The sequence below is a fragment of the Eumetopias jubatus genome, unplaced genomic scaffold (genome assembly GCF_037043125.1).
Source record: "Eumetopias jubatus isolate StellerSeaLion01/CBP00866 unplaced genomic scaffold, mEumJub1_p1.0 scaffold_3, whole genome shotgun sequence".
NCBI lineage: Eukaryota > Metazoa > Chordata > Mammalia > Carnivora > Otariidae > Eumetopias > Eumetopias jubatus.
The window spans coordinates 145119044-145136486 of NW_028274809.1; the positions used below are offsets into that span (position 1 = coordinate 145119044).

Sequence of the window (17443 nt, forward strand, 5' to 3'; positions counted from 1 at the left end):
TGGGTGGCTCAATCGGTTTAGCAACCGACTCTTGGTTTCAGCTCAGGTGATGATCTCAGGGTGGTTAGATTGAGCCCCCCCACCCCATCTTGGGCTCTGTGCTCAGTGAGGAGTCTGCTTGAAGCTTCTCTCCCTCTGCCTCTCCCCCCAACTCACGAGCAAGTGCTCTCTCTCTCTCTCTCTCTAAAATAGCAATAATCGCGCCTCGGATAAAACTCATTGGCTACGATACTGCCACTGTGCAAAGCTCTCTCTCTCTCTAAAATAAATAAATCTTTAAAAAAATCCCTCCCTCTTCTACTTCAATCATTTATATATTTTTAGAATATATATTTATTACCTATTAATATCAGGAGCTCAGCTTTCCATTGTGGGTACAGTTGCCTAATGGTCCCTTAATGCCCAAAACAATTGGTGTAAGATCTATTCACAAATTTCACACAGCCGCATAAATACCTAGGTCTTCTCTCCATAAAGCTTGAATCACTTTTATTTTGTTCATGTTGCCCTAGTACACTTTTAGTACTAAATTTCACATCCTTCTTTGTCCTAAGTCCTATGGCTCATACCACTTTTTCTCTCTTTCCCCTAATAGTTCAATTTTCCTATCAGGCATAAATGTGGTACATACGGGCTTTTTTTTTATTGAGTAGACTATTACTTAGATTTATAAATCCCTCACAGTGTGCCAAGTGATCAGGAATTGCATTCTAATTGTAGCCAAGTCCACAAAATTCACTTGATAACAAGAACAAATGCATTTCAAAAGGTCATTAACTTTTCACTTTCTTTTGTAGCTTTAATACAAAATATTATTTGTAGGACCCTTTTGATGCCAAACGGAAACTCTGTTCTTTGAGTTGAGAGAAAAATTTACTTCTAAATATTTAAGAACACTAGGTAAAGAAAACTTGAAAACAAGTTGGGAAGAGAAAGAGTGTACATTTATATTTTTTTTCCAAGAAATTCACAATCTAATTAAAGTTAAGTCAATCTACCATTCTTTTCTAGAATCTCTTAATCAGGTGCTCTTTGCATTTTTTTTTTTCTCAATTTGAACATGCCTATATCTCCTAAGCTAATGAACTGTATAGTTACAACTAGTCTGCTGTGCTAAAAAGACAGACTTTCCAAATCATCAGGGCTGTTTGGGTAACATAAGTCAATTTAATTTGTGTAAAGTAGGTCCCTATCAGGGTTTTCTGCTGCAGGTCTTTTAATTTCCCTATAGGTTTTTAACTCCATGATGACTTTTTGTAAGTAAGAGTTATGTACCTCAGGACATTAAGTTTGTCAGGAAAAGTGCCATTGCCCACACTGCTAACAGCAAACTAAGAGTTCTCCCTAAAATGCTGTGGCATTTCTCAGAGTTGAAAGCAGAGGAGTCTAGGCTTTCCTCTATAGTAAATACACCACGCTCTGAGAAGGGTAATTCACCTGATTCATGAGCCAGTGTTTGCACTTGATAGAATCAATAAACAATCCTGTATTTTTGAAAGGTTTCAGCTAATGTAGAGAACTACCAAATTTGACACCATCCTTAAATTGAGGCACTTTTTTTCAGTGGCTGGCAGTGCATGAAATGTCTTTCATATGCAAAAAAGTCAACATTAGAAAAAAAGAAAGAAAAGAAAACCCAACAAATAAAACAGTGCTCTGAAGTAAACAGACCATACTTCTGGCACTTTGTTCCCCCTATTTGCTGTTTTGTAATTCGAATGATTGATCGGTATTATTACATATTATGGAAGGTGGCATGTAATGGCAGATCTTTTAAAGGAACAACTTTATAGGGAAGGGATGATTTTCACTTTCATTGATCTGTCTGTGAGTTGCAGCTGAAAAGTATGGTAGTTATGCTTATCATTTTGGATCACTGAAATCTTCAGGAACACCTGAAAGGACAACGATTCTTGTGCTGGTCAGGACTGAGTGTATTAACACACTCATTTAAACCACTCTTTATCCCCATATAGATCACTTTTTGTTATTGTTGACCCTTGAACAATACAGGTGTTAAGGGTGCCAACCCCCAGCACAGTTGAAAATCCACCTATACCTTTTGACTCCCTAAACACTTAACTACTATTAGTCTACGTTTGACTAGAAGCTGTACCGATAACATAAACTGCCATTAACACATGTTCTCTATATTATATGTATTATTACTGTAGTCTTACAATGAAGTAAGCTAGAGAAAAGAAAATTTTGCTAAGGAAATTATAAGGAAAACAAAATCCATTCACAGTACTGTACTGTATTTATTGAAAGAAATTCACCTAAAAGTGGGCTCACGCAGTTCAAAACTCTTGTTGTCCAAGGGTCAACGATACACTGTAAATGAAGGGATCTACTACAAATGAAGTTAAAGAGTAGAATTCAGATAAGATCCAGTAAACATATATGTATTCATCATAGGATATTTATTCATAATACACATATCAGGAATAGCTTATATGACTGTATAGTGCATATATAATTAGAACACATTTTCTATCAGGGATCAGTAATTTCAACTCTTAATAGGTAAATGCTGACCTTACACTCCTTAGAAGCTCACACTTTCAGAAATGTCTAAAATGTTTTAAAATATGTTTATTTGGGAAATTTTTAAATGTATAAAAAAGGTAGAGAGGATAAAAGAACTGGACGTACCCATCATCTACTTTCTATAGTTGATATGTGGCCAGTTTGTTTTATCTATAACCTGATCTACTTCCATCTCAAAGTATTTGAAGCAATCCTAGACATCACAGCGTTTTACCTATAAAAGTTCTTACATGCATTCCTAAAATCGTGGACACTTTATAAAATGTAACTACTATTATCACATCTGAAATACAATAATAATTTCTAAATGGTATCAACTATTAGGTAAGTACTTATATGTCTTTGAGGATCTCATAAACATCTTCAGCTGTTCATTTATTTGTTTGTTTCTTTGTTTTGACAGTTGTATGTGTGAATGGGGACCCAAATCAGTGTATATATTGCAACTGGGTATTATGTCCTTTAAGGCCACGTAGACCCACACACAGCAGCTAGTATCTTTTAGGATAAATTTTTACCACGACTCATGACAATTATAAAAATAATTCTGAGTTTTGGATTCACTCAGTGGAATAATCAGATGTAAAAATTATTTATTAATCATTTAGAGAGCCATATTGTGAGTTTATAATAAATGTCATATGTAATATTTTTAACTGTTTAGATAATACAGCACTCTATGTACTTCAAGAGAACTTGACACTGGACAAAAAAAGACTACTCCTCTAATTAGCAAACGCAGGTTGAGGTAGCCCTTAATAAAGTTGTGAACTTTGATTAAAAATATACATATTCATATATATGAATATGTATATATTTTATGAGCATGTATTAATCTAATAAGCAGAAAACCACAAATAAAAACAAATTATGGTCAGTAAAGTATGTCATAATTATTTAAAATTTTTTTAACATAATGAAAGATAAATACAGCTTTAATTTATCCATCCTTATTCATACAGATGATATATGAATTAAAGTAATGAAAAGACCCACTATTACAGATGAAAAGCATGGTCAGAGTTTTCATCTGGTTATAACTTCCTTTCTGAACTCTGCTACTCAGCTCCAGCCATAGCGTGACACCCCGTGGATAAGAACCAACTCGTCTGGCCAGGTATGTGTCAGAAAATTGCCCAGTGTCTTCTGGCTGCCATAACTGACTACTGGTGCTTGAGCAGACAGAGCAACTGCAAGGAGTTTTGGAGTATGCCATACAATGGTATATTATTTGACAATAAAATGAAGTATTGTTACATGTTAAAATGTGGATGAACCTTGAAAATATTGTGCAAAGTTAAAGAAGCCATATACAAAAGAGCATACACTGTATGATTACATTTATGTAAAATTTCTAGAACAGGCAAATCTATAGAGATAGAAAATAAATTAGCTGTTGCCTACCACTGGGGTAGATGGATAATGTGGAGTCACTGCAAATGGATATGGGGTTTATTTCTGGGGTGATGAAATGTTCTAAACATGGATTACGGGATGATTGCATAGCTCTGTGAACTCTGTAATTACACTAAAAACTATATTATATGAATTAGTTATGTACAAAAAGCAAGTAAAGCAGAACTTAGGAAAAAATTATATTAGAAAAGAAGAAAGGTGTCATCTGATCTAAGTTGCAATCTTAATGAACTTGAAAAAGAAGTACAAATTAAACCCAAAACAGGAAGAAGGCAGTAAATAATAAAGAGAAGAGCAGAAATCAGAAAGAGAAAACCGGAAAATAGAAGTCAATGAATTCAAAAGCTGATTTTTTTCTCAAATTGACAATAAAATTGACAAAACTCTGGCCAGAGAGATGAAACAAAAGGAAAGGAGGGGAGGGAAAGAGGATGGCAGACAGGCAGACAAATTACCATGTAAAGAAGGAGAGAGATAACTTCATTACAGATTCTACAGGTAATAAAAGTGTTATAATGGAATATTATGAAAATCTCATGTCAATACATCCGGCAAATTAGATAAAATGATGAATTCATTAAAATACACAAATTAGCAAAGTTTACTCAAGAGGCAAATGCCCTCTATTAAATAGCCCCATGTCTAGAGAACTTTGCTTGTGAATTTTACAAAATTTTGTCAGAAACCTCTCAATTTTACACAAAATCTTTCAAAATATCGAAGATGAGAGAAAAATACCCAATTCCATCCATGAAGCTAGCATCACTCTGCTACTCTATGAAACCACACCAAAAAAACTGGAGACTAAAAAGCCAAACAAAAACCACAACAATAACAACAACAATGTAACAATAATCCCAACAGAAAGAGCATTTGGAAAAAAAGTCATCCATTTATAATAAAAAATTTCAGCTATCTAAGAATAGAAAGGAAATTTCTCAACCAAATAAAGAGCATCTACAAAAATTTATAATTAAGATCATTCTTAACAGAGAAAACCTGAATGCTTTCTCTTAAAGATTGGAAAAGGGCAAAGAGAGCCACACACAATACTTCTGATCCTAGCCAGTGCAATTGGATGACAAATAAATATATACATGGAGATTCAGCAAAATTAAAAACTATTTTCTCTTTGAAAGACAATGTTTTGTACACAAGTAGTCCAGCTTTTTATTAGGAGAATATATTTGAAATACACATACTTAATAAAGAGTCGTATCAAGAATATATAAAGAACTCTAACATATCAACAATAGTCAAATTATGGGAAGAGCCCAAATGTCCATGAACTGATGAATGGATAAAGAAGATGTGATATGTATATACACGCACACAATGGAATATTACTCAACCATAGAAAGAAAGAAATCCTGCCATTTGCAATGACAAGGATCGAGCCAGAGTGTATTATGCTAAGCAAAATAAGTCAGTCAGAGAAAGACAAATAACCATATGATTTTACTCATATGTGGAATTTAAGAAACGAAACTGATGAACATAGGAGAAAGGAAAAAAAAAAGAGAGGGAAGCAAACCATAAGAGACTCTTAACTATAGAGAACAAACTGAAGGTTGATGGAGGGCAGGTGGGTGGGGGATGAGCTAAATAGGGGGTGGGTATTAAAGAGGGCACTTGTTGAAATGAGCACTGGGTGTTATATGTAAGTGATGAGTTCACTAAATTCTACTCCTGGAACTGGTATTACACTATAAGTTAACAAACTAAAATTTAAATAAAAATGAAACAAGCAAACAAAAATAATGCTGCAATAAACAGGGTACATATATAAAAAATTAAGAAGAGGAAGAAAAACAATTCAGTGAATAAAAATGGGTGAGATTTTGACTATTCTACCAAAGATGTGTAGAAGGCATGATCACTAAAAAGCTCTTCAATATCATTAATCTTTAGGAAAATAAAAAAAAACACAATGAAATACCACTACATACTTGCTAGAATGGCTAAAATTAAAAACATTAATAATACTAAGTTTTGTTAAGGTAAAGGTTGTGAAGCAACTGGAATTCTTATACATTGCCAGTACAAATGCCAAAGATTACAACCGTATCGTAAAAACATTTTGGCATTTATATATGAAGTTAAGTATATACTTACCATGTAGCCAGTAATTTTATTCTTGAATATTTATACAAGAAAAATGAAAACTTATGTCCCTACAAAGACTTGTACTCAACTGTTCAGAACAATATTATTCAAAATTGGAAAGAATCCAAATGTCTGTCAATTGTTGAACTTATAACCGATATCTAGAGTGTCCATACAGTGGATACGATTCAGAAATTAAAGGAATTAATTATAGATTCACCAAAAACATGAATACATCTCAAAAGTATTATACTATGTGAAAGAAGCCAGTTACAAAAACCATATGGTAAAAGACAAAATTATAATGATAGACAGTAGTGTGGTGTTGGCACAGGCCAAGTAGTGTGAGGAGAGGACTGAACTCAAAAAAGCGAGAGGGAACTTTTTGGAGTGTTGAAAACATTCTACCTCATGAGTTTGGTAGTAGTCACAGGATGGCATCTATTTGTTAAAACTAACCTATTTTGCACTTATAGTTGATAGATTTGATAGATAAATAAAATTGACCAAAGACACAAGCAACAGAAAATGACAGATTAATTCAATGATTGTTGAATCTTATAATGAAATCACTAAAGACGAGAAAGAATGAATTGTTCTTACATGCAATGTCGTAGCAGTATGTGTTTTATATATTGTTACATTAAGAAAACAAGACACGATAGACTATAATTTCATTTCTGTTTTAAAAATAGGGATTTTCCGTGTGAATATGCAAATATATAATCATACATATGTAGAAAACATGTCAAAAATTTTCTCCAAAATATATTTCTTGATGATGGCAAGATAGAGCTTTTCACTTTTTATTTCACACAATTCATTACTGTGTGATTTGGGTTTTTATAATGGCTGTATTTAAAAATAATTTCAATAACTTTTTTTAAAGGATCAGTTCATATTGTTAAAATAAAAAAAATGCCAAATTATTCTTTTAAAGTAATGCTAACCATGTGGCAATCTGTGGGATTCTATGGAAGGGAATCTATGGGAAGACTAAGGATACATTTGTAGATGTCCTTAGGTGGATCCCTGCCTTGGGAAAATTCTCTAACTTCCAAATCTAAAATTCCTCCCTGGGAAAAAATTAGTATTAGTATTATGACATACTACATACATATAACCATTATTTTAAACATGAAATGATAATTCACATATTAAAATTCTCACCTCAGGGGTGCCTGAGTGGCTTAGTCTTTAAGTGCCTGCCTTCAGCTCAGGTCATGATCCCAGGGTCCTGGGATGGAGCCCCACATCAGGCTCCCTGCTCAGCGGAAAGCTTGCTTCTCCCTCTCCCACTCCCCCTGCTTGTGTTCTCTCTCTCTCTCTCTCTCTCTCTCTCTCTCTCGCTGTCTCTCTCTGTCAAATAAATAAATAAAATCTTTAAAAAAAATTCTCAACCCAAAATGTTTATTTCCTTCTTATTCTCTTCTTTTAATCTTTGTTGGGTCATTCTCTGTGGAACTAAAAGAAAGTGTATGTGTGTGTGTATGTGTTAGAAATGGAATAATTGAAAAACACATAAAAATACTTTTAACTTCTTCAATTCACAGACATGCTTGAGTATCAGTGCTAAAAATCTTGCAGAGATTTCAAGATTAGTTACAATCATTTTATAAAAAATCTTACCATACTCCCTCAGCTAGTCTCAAAGTACACTAAGGAGACAACACTGGTTATTCAAAATGAAAGCTGTATGTCATCTTTGTGTTTGATGAAGTTCTCAATTTGTTTTAGGTTCTCAACAATAACTTAAGCAGAAACTATTTTACTTTCTGCAAATTACCTAATATCCTTGTCTAAATTAGAATAATCTCTATTTACCTATCAGACAGACACACTTAGATTTCCTGAAGCAAATGGAAAAACCTGTAAAAAAAAAAAAAGAAACTGTATTTTTACATGTCATTTTTTTCTTAAAAAAATATTGGAAAGTCATTTGGATGACTCAGTTGGTTAAGGGTCCAACTCTTGGTTTCTGCTTAGCTCATGATCTCGTGTGTTGTGTGATTGAGCCGCAGGGAGTCTGCTTAAAGATTCTCTCCCTCTGACCCTCTCCCCACTCGCACAGGCTCTCTCTTTTTCTAAAATAAATAAATCAATCCTTTTTTTAAAAGATTTTATTTATTTACTTATTTGACAGAGAGAAAGAGAGAAAGCAAGAGAGCGAACACAAGCAGAGGGAGTGGGAGAGGGAGAAGCAGGCTTCCTGCTGAGCAGGGAGCTCAATGCGGGGCTTGATCCCAGGACCCTGGGATCATGACCTGAGCCGAAGACAGACGGTTAACGACTGAGCCACGCAGGTGCCCCTAAAATAAACAAATAAATCTTAAAAAAGTATATTGGGTACTGAAATTCTCATGCTTCATCATTATCAATTTTCATCAGTTTCTAAATGTCTGTTATGAACAGTTGCTTTTCATGTATTTCTCTTACATTAGTCATTCCTGTATTTAAAAGTTGCCCATCGAACACATTACAAAATTTCAAGAAATTTGTTTTTGGAAAATTCTACAGTTTTGAAGTCAGTTGTTTTCATAATTTTAGAATACTGTTTGATATTACACTGTAATAGTACTAGAATAAGTTACATCCCTTAACCAACTCCTAACTAAAACCTTTCTTACATTTCCTATTAATTCTTTATGTGCTGGCATTTTTACTGCCATCTTTATTTGTCCAGTCATCTATTATTTTTTGCCTTTAATCTAACACCATTCTATATTCTATAAGTATTTTATAAAAAAACAGAATTATGTGTGAACAATTGAAATTTATTTATTCAAAATATCTTAGCACCCAACAAAGACAAACATGGATAAATATTTTAAAGGTGAGTCCTTCTCTAATAATAAGTTTTCATAAAACTGGAAATACCAATTATAGTTATTCACTGAGGTTTAAATTCTTGATTTTTTCTGGTGCTAATAACCAAAGACTCTACCCTGATCCCCAGAAGTTCACGGTTTTCAGTCAGATACACATCTCAATTATTTTGCCTTTTAGCTCAAAACAATGGAATTTTTTTTTTAATCATTACCATCCACATTCTCTCAAATGAGATACCAGAAGCTTTGCTTAATCTGGTAAATCACTAGTTTGTACTGAGTCAGAAACCAATCAGAACTTCTACTTTGAGTGATAGAAACACCAAGAATTGAAGCAGTTAATTTTAGAAATAATTATTTATTCAGATGTAACCCAAATGATAAAGCTCAATCTGCATGCCTAGGATGTAACTTTCATACTTAAGTAAAGGCACTTTTAATTTTTCTCTCTCCTTTTCCTTTGATTATGCTTAAAATCTCCAGATTGCATTAAAAGCATGGTAACTGTTTTAGTATCTTTCTAATTTTAATTCAGTTTCAATTAAGAGCTGAATGTATTGATAATACTTTGTTTCATTTTTAGGTCCAGATATTTTACTATGCTTTCTCCTCCTGAAAAAAATCAAATATTTAGTATCCTTGCAGAAGGATACTAAATTCTCTACATAATAAATTAAGAAGAATAATTTACATGCAGAATAAATTACTATCACTCAGTTCCTGGAATTGTATCATTCAAATAGTTTCAATTGCAAAAATTACCTGTAATGAGTATACCATGGCACAAATATATAACTATTTCACTTGACCTTTCAACCCATGTGATAACATTAAAGGGTGTTCAGTAAGAAATAAAATAAGTCACACACATATGCACATAATACACATGGATGTATGAAGGTAATTTTAATAGTAACATACAAAGATTTTACATTTTTTAATTTGAATTATCAATACTTGCAAAATTGAAAGTAAATATAGATCTAGAACATATCCAGTTTATTCTGGCCTTCTGATTTTTGCTTAGAATTCCATGATTTATGATGCAAATGTATTTCAAGCTCAATTATTACATTGCAGTGCATTTAAAATTCATTTTACATGTATTAACACGACATAAACCTATAGTCATAGAAGAACAGGCTTACTAATTTAAGAAATCCTATCATTGTTTCCTAAGGCTAAAGCCCTATCTATTATGCTGGGAGTTTTTAGGGACTGGGCATAAAGGCACACATATTTATGTTTTACGTATGTATGTTTTACCTGAATTATTGGGTTCAAAATTCTTAAATGTTAATTTCTTCCACATTTCTTATTACTGATGTTCCTTAACTGAAATTTTAAGAGTGCATTTTTGTTCTGTTTTCTTTTCCAGGGTTTCCTAGCTAACAATTATCCCCAGGAATTTCAGTGATAGTCACCAAATACACTGATTTTTACAGATTTGAGACACTTTATTTTCTGTCAGTTAGACTCTAAAGGCCAAATGGTTTTCAGCTTATTCTTGTATAATTATGTATTGTAGGCTTAAATAACATATCCTAAGTGGTTTTGGAGATGCCTCAAAGTAGATGATCTTTTCTGTCCACTTTAAACTATAATGAATGTGGACATGACTGCATGCTAATTACTTTTCTGGAGGGATATGAGAGTATTTCAAGCATAGTGATCCATCTATGAATGAACATATTTCTTGAACTTTTACATGCATTTCCAGGGGTTGAAAAAAATCCCCAAATTTAGCAATTTCTTATACATTTCCTGAATCATAAAATACTAGAGATGATAGCTAATGACTCATTCACCGAATATTTTTGGGTATTGACTCAAAGCCAGGCACAGTTTTAAGTGTTTGGTAAAGGTGTGTGAGACCTTATTCTATTGGTGCTTTCTTTCTAGTGAGTAAAATATATTTCTGAAGTAAAAATATTCAAGCATAGGTGAGTATATAGATAAAATAGAACAGGGTAACCTAAGAAGAACATTGAGGATGAAACTTACATAGGCACCTCAGGGATGGTCTCTATGAAGAGCAGTGTTTGAGCTGGGACTGGAAGAAGAGAGAGCTAAAAATGGGAAAATTTCAGGGATGTCTGGGTGGTTCAGTTGGCTAAAGCATCTGCCTTCAGCTCAGGTCATGATCCCAGTTTCCTGGATTGAGTCCCACATCCGGCTCCCTGCTCATCTGGGAGCCGGCTTCTCCCTCTCCCTCTGCCTGCCCTCCCCCTGCTTGTGCTCTCTCTCTCTTTGTCAAATAAATAAATAAAATCTCTTAAAAAAATGGGGAAATCTGAGAGAGGCATTCAGGTAGACATGATGTCAAGTTCAAGTTGCCAAAGACACAATGATAGACTGAAGAAAGGCCAGTGGGTACATGGTAGAGAGTAGTGTTATGGGATGCTGTGGGGAAAATATGAACAATGTGTGCAAGCTCTTCTTTGTGGGACATGACGTGGGTTTGAATTTTATGCAAATAGTCATGGGGTGTCATAGGCAATAGCTTAGTCATGATGTGATCCAATTCTATTATGAAAATTGCTATTCACCTAACCCAAACACTCAAAACATCAGATTCTGTGCCAAACCAACAGTGGGAGCCACTTGACATTCTATTCCAGTTGCTCAGTACATACAAATATTTATGAAAATAAGTGTTTTTCCACATCATGCTCCCTATCTGATATTGTTACTTTTTAAAAATGGTATCTTTTTATTTAATTAAAAATGAGTATTTTATTTATGGTGTCAGTCCATTTCCTTTTACCTTACTTAGCATAATCATTTACTAAATTGTATAATTATAAAGGTAAAGCTAAAGTTCTTCCAATATTAAGTGTTATGATCTTACAGATGGTGTTCATATCCTAGCTTGGTGACCAATGGACCAAAAAAAGATTCTAAGGTGAGGAAAAATTAATGACAGTCTTGAAATGTTCTTGTACAGGCCTCATCTCATTATTCAGAATTTGCTATGGGTTAATGATTTAGATCATTTAATTAAATTGTTTGTTTACTTGTTTGGCTAGGTCATTGCTTAAAAGCATTTTTATCCATGTGCAGAAGGGAGAAAATGAGGAAAAGACATATTAATCAAAGAATTAGTCTAACCAGTATATCCTGAATCTAAGAGCCTTGCTGTTGTGGAATTTATAAGATATTGTGTACTGCCTTAAGGAGCTGAGCAAAAGCTAGTGTCTGCTGTTCTATGTGTGAGGACAGCCTGAACTTCCTGTATAATTTTACATAATTTGCATTTAATGTGGTTATTGATATGTTTAGATATTAAGCTTTCAGCTTGACATTTTTTTTCTATTTGTTCCATTTCTTTTGTTTCCCCTTTATTCTTTATCTGCCTTCTCTTTGATTGACAATTTTTAATAATTTCATTTTATTTGGGGAGGGGTTACATATAACTTTTGCTTTTTCACCTTAGTAGTTGCTTTTGGATTTGTAGTATAGATCTTTAACTCATCACAGTCTACCTGTAAGTGGTGTTATGCCACTTCACACAGTGCAAGACACTTAAAGTAGTAGACTTTCATTTGTCTTTTCCCACTCATAGGTTTCTAGGAGATGGGTATGTAGAAAGAGCCTTCTGCATTGTGATGAAAAATCGACTTGTAAAACATCACTAAATTACAATATACATGGACATTATTCCAGAAAAGCAAGTGTTTTCTTCACATTTCCTCTGACTATAATTTATTATTTAGCTCAAGCTATCGTTAGGCAGATGTAAGGCATTGTTTATTGTTTATTTCAGGTATTTGATGCCTATAAAAATGGGCCTAATAAATCTCTGAATCACAAATCAATCACTTTACAAATCACTTCTGATAGAAAATTTTCCTCTGAGTTATCCCAGAAAGTTAACTTTGTTAGTCAATTCGTTTTGTGTATTATCATAGTTTGGGGGGGGGAAGAAGATCTGTAGATATAATTAATTTATAAACAGGATTATTGTCCTATTGATTGGTAATATTTTATTATTTGTTTATTAATATTTATGGCCATCACAATCACATATACACAAAAAGATCTGATATAACTTTCTGGGAGAGTAAATAACAATAAACGTAGTAAATAAACTAAATGGGAAAAGGACAAAATCAGAAGGTCATGATCTTTCTCTTGCTATGTTGAAAAGAGGTTACAGGCTCTTGTCTTCAGATTTGAGCCCGTCATAAATTCCAGCAGAGGATCCTAGATTTCTTGATAGAAGAAAAGCACTCCCCAGTTTGCATGGGGAATAAGCCTTGGGTACTCCAATATAGGATGTTTGCTTACATAAAATGTTTATGCTATAATAGCTTGCTTGTCCTACCCTGACCCTGAAATTCAACTCTAAAGCAAATTTTGCTATGCAGGACTCTCACACAAAACTGCTTACACATCTGTCATTGTCCTCTACAAGGCAAGCTTTAAGTCTGTACTGTATTTATTATGCAAATTCTTTTGAAATCTGTGGTGCAGGTGCCTCATGCCTTTCAAAATTAGTTTGCATATTAAATGTAGCATAGAAAATGATGGCCCACAAACTTTAGCTGCTTTGGTTTTAATCAGAGACTCTGGAATAAAATGTATTGGATATTCAGGGTAATTCGCACACAATGGAAACAATTAATGGGAAATACTCTAGCACACCCTTTGTTTCATACTATATAAGTTGAAAACAGCAGCTGTTACCCAAACATGTTTTCCTCAATTGTTTCATTTTATTTGAAAAATATCAGAACAAGAAAAAAAATTGTGCAATCCTTGCTAGAAGCATATTTGTGTGACTGAGTTCTTTTTCGTCAAATTTTACTCTTTTTAGAAATATGACCAAATTGCCTCAGGATGTCAAATATAGTTTTCTTTTTTTTCTTTTTTATTGTTATGTTAATCACCATATATTACACCATTAGTTTTTGATGTAGTGTTCCATGATTCATTGTTTGTTCATAACACTCAGTGCTCCATGCAGAATGTGCCCTCTTTAATACCCATCACCAGGCTAACCCATCCCCCCGCCCCCCTCCCCTCTGGAACCCTCAGTTTGTTTTTCAGAGTCCATCATCTCTCATGGTTCGTCTCCCCTTCTGACTTACTCCCCTTCATTCTTCCTCTCCTGCTATCTTCTTCTTTTTCTTTTTTCTTAAAATATGTTGCGTTATTTGTTTCAGAAGTACAGATCTGTGATTCATAAATATAGTTTTCTTATGACTGTATAATGAGAATGGGCCAAGGCTTTATGAAAACATTTATCAGAAAAATAAATCATTGGAGCATAATTTTTAAATAGAATGGGTTTAAATAATAAGATGTAAATCAGCAAATAAATCAATGTATAATATCAAGCATTACAGAAATGGAATAATTATTCTAGCTCTTGTTTTTATAAAGAAACCTGAATTACATGACCATGAGTATAAAAATTTATTTTATAAAATACTTGCAGCTTGTGGGGGGACAAGAAGAATGAAGAGACAGAGCATGGAGGATTTTTAGGGCAGTGAAAATGCTCTGTAGGGTACCATAATGATGGATATATGTCATTATACATCTTTCAAAATGTACATAGGATGCACAAGACCAAGAGTGGACCCTAGTGTAAACTATGGATCTGGGTAATTATGATGTGTTGACGTAAGTGCATCGATTGTAACAAATGTACCCCTCTGGTGGGGGCTGCTAATGATGGGGGAGGTTATGCATGTGGGGAGGCAGGGGGCTAATGGGAAATTTCTGTACCCTCCTTTCGATTTTGCTTTGAACTTAAGACTGCTCTAAAAAAATTGAATCTTAAAAAAATATTTCCTGGGAATATTTAAATACTACTTAAAAAGTAACTCGGAAGTCCCAGTTTCAGCTTCAATATATAAAGAGCTTGGAAGTCATCACTCCATTCTTTCAAGTAGAAGAAGTTAAGTAAACTGAAAATCAGTTACTTTTCTTAGATCCATAGGAAAACTGTGAACTTTCAGATAAAACCGCCACTCCAAAATTTGGAGAGATGGGCAAATTAGGAGTTTCCAATACCTGAAACAGGAGCTGCTGGAGCCATTAATCGATAGGAACACATAAAGGATGCTGCTGACAAATTGCTGGAGGCTGACTGTGGACTGGCAGAAGAGGGAGAAGCTACTGGGGGTTGGGGGGGCACAGTTAGGGGAGTTCCACATTTTTAAGGATTTAACCTCCAGGAACCCCACCAAGTTCTACTGTGAAAATCAGAGAAAGATTCCCTCATGGCTTTGGCAAGGGAATGGAAAAAGTAATTACTATGAAATATGCTCAAGGGGTTTTTCAAAACAAAACCTACTCTCCCGGGGATAAAGGCTTTATCAGGCCTTATCGAACCTGAGGGAAAGGCATTTCTTTGTCTTAGCCCGTGTTAGACTTCCTGTCTCACTTAAGGGGATTAGGGAGGGAGGGGAACTAAAAAAAAAAAAAAAAAAAAAAAAAAGAATTGTACAAGGCATAGTCAACTGACATAGGTCTTCTAAAAGACTAATATTAAATCATAAGATTATTTAATGCCTCACTTGCCCGATACCTTACCACCACACCAATAGAGCTCCAGTGTAACCACCATGGATTACAGCTCAAAGAGCTGCAAGAAGCAGGTGCAAAGTGGAAGTTCTTAGGGAAATGCAAAGACATCAGTGGAAGTAAAAGCAAGAGTGCCTCTTGTTGAATTTGATGCTTCTGGCTCCTATAGCATAGCTTAGTCACAACCAAACTCCCAGTCAAAATAATGTAAACCTCACACTACAGGCCCATTTTCCTCATTTTTCATTATCCAATGCATCATATCTGACTTTCAGCTACAACAAAAAAATTGGGAAAGACGTGCTAAAAGGCAAGACTAGGAAACAGAGTGAAGAGTCAAGCAAAGCAACCATCACAACCAGACTCAACTATGATACAGATTTTGGATCTAGCAAGAAGAGAATTTAAAATAACTGATTAAAACGTTAAGGACTCTAATGGAAAAAGTGGACAATGTACAAGAACAAATACCATTTGAGCCAGTAAAAGAATTTGACAAAATCCAGCACCCATTTCTGATAAGAACTCTTTAACAAATGTGGAATGAAGAGGAACTTCCTATACTTGATAAAGTAAGAAAAGTATAGGAAGTAAAGTAAGTAAAAAACTTACATCTAATAGCATACTTATTGTTAAGTGCAAGGACCTTGAGGAAGGGATGAACTCAGTAATCTCCAGAAACAGATAGAAATCTGTATGCAGTGTTTTCTCATCTCATTTCATTTGTATGTACATTATAGTTTGTTATCTTTTAATTACACTGAGAAGGCAAAGCACATATCTACCATTTAATTTCAATCTTTATAGCATCCTTTTTTCTTTAAAAAAAAGTAGAGTTGGATGAGATGACATCAATTTAGTCGAGACATTTGTCAACATTCCTTTTTCTCCCCTGTGTTTCACATTATTCCCATGTATGCTATTGAAACCCAAGTCATAGTTTCATACCAGATTTTTACCTTTATGCTAACAGGGATAATCCTATCCACAACAAGAATCCAGTGTACGGGTCAGTCGCAGTGTGTAATCTTTACATGATTTCTTTCCTATGTAAACCAAATCTCCCATAAAAAAGAGGACAGTGTTTGGGGTATTATTTTATTCATCCATTCATTTTTACCACACCACTACCCAATTTTCATAGCATGTCTTTGCACACCATCGTTCAAGGATCATTTGCTACTCCTTCATGGAGAAGGCACAAGACTGGCTTGAACAGGGCTCTTGTTATATTCACACCTGAATCAGCCTTCATTATCGTTCCCAATCTCCCCCGTCCGGTTCTTACCAATGTCCTATTCTCAGTGTGTACCCACTTTTACCTACCTACAGTTTTTGGTAAGATTGACCATCTCTTTTTTTTTCGTTATTTTTTTCTCCTTTGAATTTTATGGCATTGTCCTTTTTTTGCTTTCCTCCTGCTCTCTATTTCTTCTCCATCTGTTTTTGTCCAGTAATTTTAATTATACCTCAGTACCCATAAAGTGTTTGCACAACTTTCTTTGTCCACAATCTTGCCCATCTAATTTGATTCTCTCTTGGTGATGTCAACCACACTGTGGCCTCATCTATCTTTTCCTCTGCATAGGATTCTTTCCTTTTAAAACATAAGCTTCACGAGGGTGCAGTTGTTTTTCTAATTTTTTCCCCACTTACATGTCTGGCACAGATCTAATAGGTACTCAGTACATAATTGTTCATTGGATTACTTCCAAATGTACACTCACAGTGAATATCAAAGGGGATGAGAAGATGGGCAAAACGGGTGACGGGGAGTGGGAGGTACAAGCTTCCAGTTAAGGAATGAATAAGTCATAGTAAAAGGTGGAGCATAAGGAATAGAGTCAATGATATTGTAATAGCGTTGTATAGTAACAGATGGTAGCTACTCTTTCTTGTAGGGAACATGGCATAGTGTATCAACTTGTTGAATCACTGTGTTGTACACCTGAAACTAATATAAAACTGTATGTCAGCTATACAAAAAACAAAAAACAAGAAACAAA

The 17443-nt window shown here is 34.3% G+C and overlaps 1 pseudogene; it reads right to left on the minus strand.

Annotated features, from left to right (window-relative positions):
* Nucleotides 1-182: 182 nt before the first annotated feature.
* LOC114213136 (U4 spliceosomal RNA) lies at nucleotides 183-249 on the minus strand (annotated as a pseudogene).
* Between the last annotated feature and the right edge of the window lie 17194 nt (nucleotides 250-17443).